The sequence below is a fragment of the Muntiacus reevesi genome, chromosome 9 (genome assembly GCF_963930625.1).
Source record: "Muntiacus reevesi chromosome 9, mMunRee1.1, whole genome shotgun sequence".
Lineage (NCBI taxonomy): Eukaryota > Metazoa > Chordata > Mammalia > Artiodactyla > Cervidae > Muntiacus > Muntiacus reevesi.
In genome coordinates, this window is record NC_089257.1 from 41,625,140 (window position 1) to 41,635,590 (window position 10,451).

Here is a 10,451-nt window from a genome sequence, read left to right on the forward strand (position 1 = left end):
TAGATTTAAAATATTTTCAGTTTTCTTGTCTATGAGAAATAGACAATTCCATTAATTAAGCTTAGTGAAAGTAAGAATAATGAATCAATACTAGTGTCTCTTGAAGTTCATAGTACTGAACAACAGAATAGTATTGTGGAAGCAAACATAATGAAAAAGATCACAGAAATGTGGAGAAATTGAATTATCAAGCAGACATGTTAAGAATAAACACCTAAGTCAATCAATCATCTTCTAAGCAAGTTTCCTGAGAAGAATGACATTAAATCAATGCCAATTAATACTTTATATTGCAAGTAGAATATGTAGGGATTCAGACTTCTAGAAAGAAGGTTAATATCTTTTTTTTTTAAATAAGTCTTAGAAACTTATTCCATAAAAGCTGATCGTTTTAGAATTTGTGAGAAGTCAAAAGTTGGAGAGGTCGTTCTCTGATCCTCTTGGTTTTTATGCCATAGATTGTTGGGTTCACCATGTGTGGGATGAGGACAAAGGTGTTAGCCAGAAAGATATGAATATGAGGAGCCACGTGGTGCCCAAACCTGTGAGTAAGGAAGGAGAAAAACGCTGGAGTATAGGCCACCAGGATCACACACATATGGGATCCACAAGTGCCCAGGGTCTTGAGCCGAGCAGCCTTGGATGGAAGATGGAAGACAGTGTAAAGGATGACAACATAGGAACAGAGGATTAATATGAAATCTAAACCTCCAGTGAGGAAGGCAACAGTTAGGCTGTATATTCTGCAGATCCTGGTCTCTGCACAAGCCAGCTTGATCAGAGCCATAAATTCACAGTAGGTGTGAGGGATGACATTAGTTCTGCAGTAGGGAAGCCACTGAAGCATAAAGGGTTGAGGACTGTAAAGCACAACTCCACGGAAGACAATAGCCAGCCCCAAGTTCTGGATGACTCTGTGTGTCAGGATAATGGAATGTCTCAGAGGATTGCAGATTGCCACGTACCTATCAAAGGCGGTGAATGAGAAATACTTGGACAAGGCGGGCATCAAAATAGATCTCCATCATGAAACCAAAAATTGCTGAGGATTTTGGACATAGCAGTAAGGATCAAATCGGCCACAGAGAGCACACAGAGGAAGAAGTACTTGGGCTTATGCAGGTTGGAGTCTGTTCTGATAATAAATAAGGCAGAAGGGCATTAATATCCAAGTGTGAATGGCCTCCATCCCTGGAATGTTGAGGAGAAGAAAGGTACTGGGATGAAAGCTGATGTTGTTTTTTGCAATGACATGATGAAAAATATGGGCTGTGTTCAGTTGCAGAATATGTGTATGCTTTTGTATTCATATGACCATTTATTTACTGATGACTTCATTTATTAATTAATATCAATCTTGAGAATGTTTTATACTATAAAAATAAAATGATAAATAGGACCTAATTCCTAATTTCAGATTGACATTCTAATGGGGAGAAACTGATATAAACCAGTGATTAATTTCCCATGTGAGCAATGTAGTAAAAGGTTTATGAACAAACCATTTTATGAACAAAGAGGTAGAGATATTTATTCTACTTCTGTGAGTCAGAGGATTCACAGATAAGATGTTTAGTCTTGGTTCTGAAGCACTCTGGACCTTTAAGATAAAGAAAAATTGTAACATAAGTAGATTCACAATCAGACAACTTAACCTTAAATGTGTTAGCCCTCTTGAAAATTAATCTGTTCAAGACTATTTGTGAAATGGGTCTTCCTTGGTGGCTTGGATGGTAAAGAATCCTCTTGCAATGCAGGAGACTTGGGTTTGATCCCTGGGTCAGGAAGATCTCCTGCAAAAGGAAATGGCAACCCACTCCAGTATTCTTGCCTGGGAAATCCCATGGACAGAGGAGCCTGCTGGGCTCTAGTCCATGGGGTCACGAAGAACTGAACTCATGACTAAGTGACTAATACTTTCATTTGTGAAATACAGTGTTCCCTCGGTATGCATGGAGGATTGGTGCCAGGACCCACCATGGATAGTAAAATCCTCAGATGCTCAAATCCCTTAGTCAGCCATCTGTATCCTCAGTTCCACATCTGTACATGAAACCAAACCTGAATCATGTACTAGTATTACATGTATTTATTGAAAAGAATCAGTATGCAAGTGGACTTCTGCAGTTCAAACTCATATTCAAGTGTCAATTGTCCCTTGAAATGGCAGTGGCATTGCAGAATGAAGAGAACATAAGACTCTGTTCTAAATTTCACTTGACTGTCCACTGTGCCACATCAGTTAGCATGCTTTGATGAATACTTTTAATTGCACATATTCTAGACTCTTTTTCTGTGGAATGAGAACTATAAAAGTGATAGCAGAAGGTTCTAAATTAGGACACATTCTGCATTTGTCTCCTCAGATTATGTTAAAATTAAGAGGCACCCTCCTCCTATGGAAGGTAACTATTTTGAACCAGGTAATAATCATCCTCTTTCAACCAATATCTCATTTCTCCTTCAAACATCGCCTCTTTTCTCCATCCTTTTCATCTGATAAGTTCAAACTTCAGAGTTCTGGAGGTATCAGAATTTAGCAATATATAGCTAAATTGTGTCATGCTGACAAGTACCACTGTTAATTCTGAGGACAGTTTATAGACCAGATATATAAGGGCAACAATGGCAGCACGTTGTACCCATGGAGAGATATAAATCAAAACAAGGACAAACAGCTGAAAATACAGGGAGTAGAGCCTGCAAAATAATAAGTGCATATTTTATCACTCATATTCCAGTATGACCAGAGAGCTAATTAAGCAGATAAGTACGCTTCTGTTAGGAAATATATAGATGTATAACTTCTCATAATTGTGCTGTTTGCCTAATTCAAATGTAGGCCAGGGAGCTAAAAAGGACTAGAAGTCCTAACACCTAGAAGATGGCATGGGGGCAGAAATAAACATATCTCTCAGTTTTGGACTTGGCAACCACTGAGGAGCTTTCTCATTTGAAATTGAATGAGATAAGAGAATAAGGGAAATCTAAAATTATTTGCTAATGAAGCTGTAAATTGTCTTAATACATATGGTTTAAGATTTACTTTGAATAATAGCTTTACTTCAACAAATAAAAGTTTAGAAAGTAGATATTAGCATGTAACGGATAGGCAAAACACATACATTATTGTGCAGTTAAGTTTCCTCTTCAGAATAGCTCATTTAAAGAATAAATCAAGTTCAGAGCAACACCCCCTTATGTAATTATAAAATATGAAAACATAGCATCTGCATGGCCTAATTCCAGTTCTAAAATTTGTAATAAATTCCTGGACAGCATTGTTTTTGTTATAAAATGATAGAATCAAATAACAAAACTTTGAATTAAGAATTTCAAAATAACACCAGTAATAATTTTGAGTAAATAGGAGAAAGTAAATGATGAGAAGAAAGAGAAAAAAATAAAAAGTGGGATATAGCAAAAAAGTGAGAGAAAAAAGCAACAAAAAAAGTAAGAGCAAGCCCATACATACTTGCTTGGAATTTTTATTTTTCCTTTGTCCCATTGCCACTATAGGAACTGAGTTTTCTTCAGTGGATCACAAAGCTCCTGCTTCTCACTTCAGTAATAATAATATATACTTAGATTTCATGTGCAAGTAGCATCCCTGTTGCAGAATCTGAGAAGAAAGTAATACACAATTTCTGTCCTCCCAGGTACCTCTTTCTGTAGCACAACCTAAATTTCTTCAGTCTTAGCTCCCAGATAAATACATTCGATAGCATGGCTTATTCTTGAGTTTGTTGTACAGAACAAATGCTGATGTGGGTATTTGCCCTGGGGTTTGATTGAACAGGTCAAGGAGCAGTTACTGTTATGTCTTCCCTTTTCAGTGGCATTACTTATCCTTAGAGAACCTCAACTGAGGTTCTACAGATATGATCAGATAGGAAGACCAAACTCCTGGAGAAAAGGAAAATCCTAGAGGAGTAAGATCTAATGGTCAAGGAATAACAGCTTTGATACAAGCCATGAATTGATAGAAATAAGGAGAGAGATGTAATAAAAAATATTTTATAACATCTTGTCAATTCAATGAGGATGTTTATTTATAGAAGATACTAATCATCATTCAATCCTTTTCTCACCACCTACTATTCTAGAGCATTAATTTTAAATTAAGTTTAATATCACTGTCATTGAATTTTAATATCACTCTGTGTTCTGATCCCTTTGGCCTTAATGAAAAACCCAGGGCCTCTTGCTCCACAACTCTAGTTGTGAAGAAAGATGCTGAGGTGGTTGTATTATCCTTCACCCCACCTGTCCTATATCATCAGAACAGGTTTGTCAATATTCAAACCTACTTCTTCTCATCTAACCTCAGTTATATTAATAGTGCTAAGATTACAGGCTCCCAGGAGCCAAGAAAGTGGCCCAGGTGTGCATGGGTTCCCTGTGGAACCTAAGATACTACAGAGCTGAGCTTCTTGAGTAGGGAATAGGGTTATTCTCATACCATTTTCATAAGAGCCAGGAAGATAAGAATAAACAGATATTTTTTCAATGGATTATGTCTCACTGTAAAACTAATTTCAACAGGGATATATTGATTGGTCACAAATACTTAAAGATATGCTTTTTTCACAAAATTCTTTCAAATTTTTGACAACATTGGCTTTATGTAATAGGTTATAACTTGTTTGAGTACACGTAATTCCTAATTTCCTCTGAGAAAGCATAATGGAACAGAGATCTTTCTTAAAAGAAATGATAGAGTTTTCATAATTGTAATTTTAGTGGTCACAAAATATGTCATTGAATTTTCTTGCATAGTTTACTTAACCATTCTCCAGTACCTGAATATATGTATTACTTTATTGTTTTATTAACTAGGAAAAATTATCAAGATTAGTTCTTCATGTAAGTATGATAGAAATAATAAAGAAAAAATTTACAAACCTTGTGCATCAACTGCTCTGAACATTGCTGTGCAAAGAAACTTTATGACCTCTAGCTCCAACATTATACATATGGAAATTTTTCACATTACTGAATTTATTCATTAAACCAAATCTTTTATTTATCAAATCAACTCTTTTATATGTACTAGGACATAGTAATATTCTAGAGACTGTAAATGTAATAAAGCAGACAAGATCCTTCATATTAGGAATATTTCATGTATTGGTTAAAATCAACAATAAACAATAAGGAAACATAATATTTCAGGAAATAAAAAGTTCTTTTCTGACATGAATTTGCTGTCTAAAAAACTTAGAATTTTTATCTTGAGTTTGATAGCAGTTAATTTTTTTAACATTGAAATTTTTTAAAAATCTATTTTCTTTGCTATACCATGTGCCCTATAAATTTGAATTTTTTTATGTTTCCCTAATTCTAGTAATTATCATTCATTTTAAAAGTATTTTCTCCTCTCATTTATTATTTACCTTCTACCTTTCTTGATATATGTATTTTTGGCCATTCTAGTTCACTCTTCCAACTATTCAGATTTTTCCATTTTCTGATGATTATTAATTAGTAATTTCATAATTACTTTATGATCTGTTACCTGACAGCTTTTTGGTGTGTGTGTGTAAAGTAAAATTGTAATATTTTATGTGCAATTTCATAAATAGTGACTAGATCAATTCTACTAACTATCTTTTTTCTTCCCAAATACTCTTTAGAATCTTATCAGAGTTAACTTTCCTATTGCTGCCATAGTAAGTTATCACAGATTTCATGGCCTGGTGGTGGTGGTGGTTTAGTCACTAAGTCATGTCTGACTTTTGTGACCCCATGGACTGTAGCCTGCCAGGCTCCTCTGTCCATGGGATTCTCCAGGCAAGAATCCTGGAGTGGGTTGCCATTTCCTTCTCCAATTTAGTGGCTTAAAACAGCATAAACTTTATTTAATTCTGTATGTTAGAAATTCAGCACATGTGTCACTGTAATAAAGGTTTCATTCTTTCCCAGAGGTTTTAGTATAGAATCAATTTTATTGACTTTCCAGCATTTAGAGGCTGCTCCTTGGCTTAGAGTCTCCTTGCATCTTCAAGGCTGACAATGGATAATTAAGTTTTTATCACCCACCATGTATCACTAAAACATTAATTTCTCTGCTACTTCCAACTTCTACTTTTAAGGACCCTTATGATTACATTGGACCTGCCTAGATAAGCTAGAACATTTCCATATTTTAAGATCAGGAGATTATTAGACATCAGTAACTTAAATACCTCTTTACCATGTGAAGTAACATTTAAGTTCCTAGGACTCAGATGTGGATATACTTAGGAAGCCACTATTCTCCCTGCTAAAGGGGTTGCTTTTATTATTTTTTAAAAGTGTGTTTATGTTTTATCTCAAGTAAGATTTTAAATATATATGTATATGTATTAATAATTAATAGATATAGTATAATATATATTATATATACTATATATAACATTACTTATATATTCCATAAATATGTATATTCAGTTCAATTCAGTCACTCAGTCCTGTCTGACTCTGCGATGCTGTGAACCACAGCAAACCAGGCCTCACCAGCACACCAGGTCCATCACCAACTTGCGGAGTCCACCCAAACCCATGTCCATCGAGTTGGTGATGTCATCCAACCATTTCATCCTCTGTCATCCACTTCTGCTCCTGCCCTCAATCTTTCCCAGCATCAGGGTCTTTTCAAATGAGTCAGCTCTTCCCATCAGGTGGCCAAAGTATTGGAGTTTCAACTTCAACATCAGTCCTTCCAATGAACACCCAAGACTGATCTACTTTAGGATGGTCTGATTGGATCTCCCTGCAGTCCAAGGGACTCTCAAGAGTCTTCTCCAACACCACAGTTCAAAAGCATCAATTCTTCGATGCTCAGCTTTCTTTATAGTCCAACTCTCTCATCCATACATGAACACTGGAAAAACCATAGCCTTGACTAGTCGGACCTTTGTTGGCAAAGTAATGTCTCTGCTTTTTAATATGCTGCCTAGGTTGGCCATAACTTTCCTTCCAAGGAGTAAGCATCTTTTAATATCATGGCTGCAATCACCATCTGCAGTGATTTTGGAACCCAGAATAATAAAGTCAACCACTGTTTCCACTGTTTCCCCATCTATTTGCCATGAGGTGATGGGACTGGATGCTATGGTCTTGGTTTTCTGAATGTTGAGCTTCAAGCCAACTTTTCACTCTCCTCTTTCACTTTCATCAAGAGGCTCTTTGTTCTTCTTCACTTTCTGCCAGAAGGGTGATGTCATCTGCATATCTGAGGTTATTGATATTTCTCCCTGCAATTTTGATTCCAGGTTGTACTTTCTCCAGCCCAGCGTTTCTCATGATGTACGCTGCATATAAGTTAAATAAGCAGGGTGACAATATAAAGCTTTGATGTCTCGTTTTCCTATTTGGAACCAGTCTGTTGTTCCATGTCCAGTTCTAACTGTTGCTTCCTGACCTGCATACAGGTTTCTCAAGAGGAAGGTCAGGTGGTCTGATATTCCCATATCTTTCAGAATTTTCCACAGTGTATTGTGATCCACACAGTCGAAGGCTTTGGCATAGTCAATAAAGCAGAAATAGATGTTTTTCTGGAACTCTCTTGCTTTTTCAATGATCCAATAGATGTTGGCAATTTGATCTCTGGTTCCTCTGCCTTTTCTAAAACCAGCTCGAACATCTGGAAGTTCACAGTTCACGTATTGCTGATGCCTGGCTAGGAGAATTTTTAAGCATTGCTTTAATAGTGTGTAAGGTGAGTGCAATTGTGTGATAGTTTGAACATTCTTTGGCATTGCCTTTCTTTGCGATTGGAATGAAAACTGACCTTTTCCAGTCCTGTTGCCACTGCTGAGTTTTCCAAATTTGCTGTCATATTGAGTATAGTACTTCCATAGCATCATCTTTCAGGATTGAAATAGCTTAACTGGAATTCCATCACATCCACTAGCTTTGTTTGTAGTTATGCTTTCTAAGGCCCACTTGACTTCATATTCCAGGATGTCAGGCTCTAGGTGAGTGATCATACCATGGTGATTATCTGGGTCATGAAGATCTTTCTTGTACAGTTCTTCTGTATATTCTTTCCACCTCTTCTTAATATCTTCTGCTTCTGTTAGGTTTCTACCATTTCTTTACTTTATTGTGCCCATCTTTGCATGAAATGTTCCCTTGGTATCTCTAATTTTCTTGAAGAGATCTCTAGTCTTTCCCATTCTATTGTTTTCCTCTATTTCTTTGCATTGATCGCTGAGGAAGGCTTTCTTATCTCTCCTGGCTATTCTTTGGAACTCAGCATTCAAATGGGTATATCTTCCCTTTTCTCCTTTGCTTTTCGCTTCCCTTCTTTTCACAGCTATTTGTAAGACCTCCTCAGACAACCTTTTTTTTTTTTTTTTTTTTTTATTTCTTTTTCTTGGGGATGATCTTGATTCCTGTCTCCTGTACAATGTCACAAACCTCCATCCATAGTTCATCAGGCACTCTTGTCTATCAGATTTAGTCCCTTTAATCTATTTCTCACTTCCACTGTATAATCATAAGGGATTTGATTTAGGTCATACCTGAATGCTCTAGTGATTTTCCCTACTTTCTTCAGTTTAAGTCTGAATTTGGCAATAAGGAGTTCATGATCTGAGCCACAGTCAGCTCCCAGTCTTGTTTTTGCTGACTGTACAGAGCTTCTCCATCTTTGGCTGCAAAGAATATAGTCAGTCTGATTTTGGTGTTGACCATCTGGTGATGTCCATGTGTAGAGTCTTCTCTTGTGTTGTTGGAAGAGGGTGTTTGCTATGACCAGTGCGTTCTCTTGGCAGAACTCTATTAGTCTTTGCCCTGCTTCATTCTGTACTCCAAGGCCAAATATGCCTGTTATTCCAGGTGTTTCTTGACTTCCTACTTTTGCATTCCAGTCCCCTATAATGAAAAGGACATCTTTTTAGGATGTTAGTTCTAAAAGATCTCGTACATCTTCATAGAACTGTTCAACTTCACCTTCTTCATCGTTGCTAGTTGGGGCATAGACTTGGATTACCGTGATATTGAATGTTTGCCTTGGAAATGAACAGAGATCATTCTGTCATTTTTGAGATTGCATGCAAGTACTACATTTCAGACTCTTTTGTTGTCAATGATGGCTATTCCATTTCTTCTAAGGGATTCCTACTCACAGTAATAGATATAATGGTCATCTGAGTTAAAGTCACCCATTCCAGTGCATCTTAGTTCACTGATTCCTAGAATGTCAATGTTCACTCTTGTCATTTCCTGTTTGACCACTTCCAATTTGCCTTGATTCACGCATTCCTGGTTCTATTGAGAGAGTTAATTCCTAGGCAGATTGATAAGAAGTCCAGGGGTCCCCAAGGAGAGAGAGGTCTGGAATTCTCACTCGAGTTAAGAGGTGACACCCTGACCAGAACTAAGTGACTTCATTTTATGTCTTTACTTTCTATGCTCTGACTTTGTACTTTTCAGATGGGCCTGATAATCTATGTGAGCCTAGTTATGCTGACTGCAAAAATCCTGAGTCTGCCATTTGGTCCTCAAGACAATGCCTTCGTGTCCTGGGCTCACTGCTATCCAGCATTTCACAATCAGTCTAACTGCTGGGTCTGTGGCGAGCTCCCCTCTTCATCAGTGGAAGGCTTCCCATGGTGGACATCTCCATTTCAAGGAAAAGACTGTCTCCAAGTCTGGGAATACCTTCGACAACAATCATATGCAATGCTTCTTCTTCATCTGATGACATCTAACAACCCTAAAATGGACTAGTGCAACACGTTGTATTTTAACTATGGACATAATGTGACTTTTAATTTTGATTGTACATTGTATCAGTTCAGTGACTGTTTTGCAACACATAAGGTAAATAGGTCTAATCTAATGTGTTTTTACCTGGCGTTTATCAAATATGGGATGAGGTTATATGGTTAACTCATGAAAAACGACGTCTAATATCTACTGCCCCTATATGCTGGGAACAAATAGAGCCATCCCAGAAATTAGTCAACAACTTAATTATAGTGATTGGAAACACTTGGGATTTTTGCCTCAGGAAATATGCAATGTAATCATTCCTGTGTTTTCCAACCCCAATTCAGGTCCTCCCTTTGTCTGGCCAGGCACTTATTGGGACTGGATATCTCAATCATGCTGACTTGCTCCAAACGGGACTTATTGGATATGTGGTTCTTACCTATGGGCATGGCTCCCCCCTGGTTGGATAGGGAGATGCACCCTGGGTCTAGCCTTTACTCATGCCTTTATATTTTCAGAACTTCCAGAAAAGCCCACTAATTTACCCCACCTTAAAACTCAGTGGGCAAGGTCTGTATTTCACTGGTATGATTATTTGGCTGCAGTGTTTGTTTCCTCTTTGGAAACTATAGATGTTATGCTACTAGTGGATTCTTTGATTAATTTTACTCAACAGGCATTACAAGATTCTCAAAAAGCTATTTCAGCTCTTAATGCAGAACAAGGATAAATTCTAAAGGTGGTTT

At 37.1% G+C, this 10,451-nt stretch overlaps 1 pseudogene; it reads right to left on the reverse strand.

Moving 5' to 3' along the window:
• Positions 1-391: 391 nt before the first annotated feature.
• LOC136175804 (olfactory receptor 52D1-like) lies at positions 392-9,697 on the reverse strand (annotated as a pseudogene).
• Between the last annotated feature and the right edge of the window lie 754 nt (positions 9,698-10,451).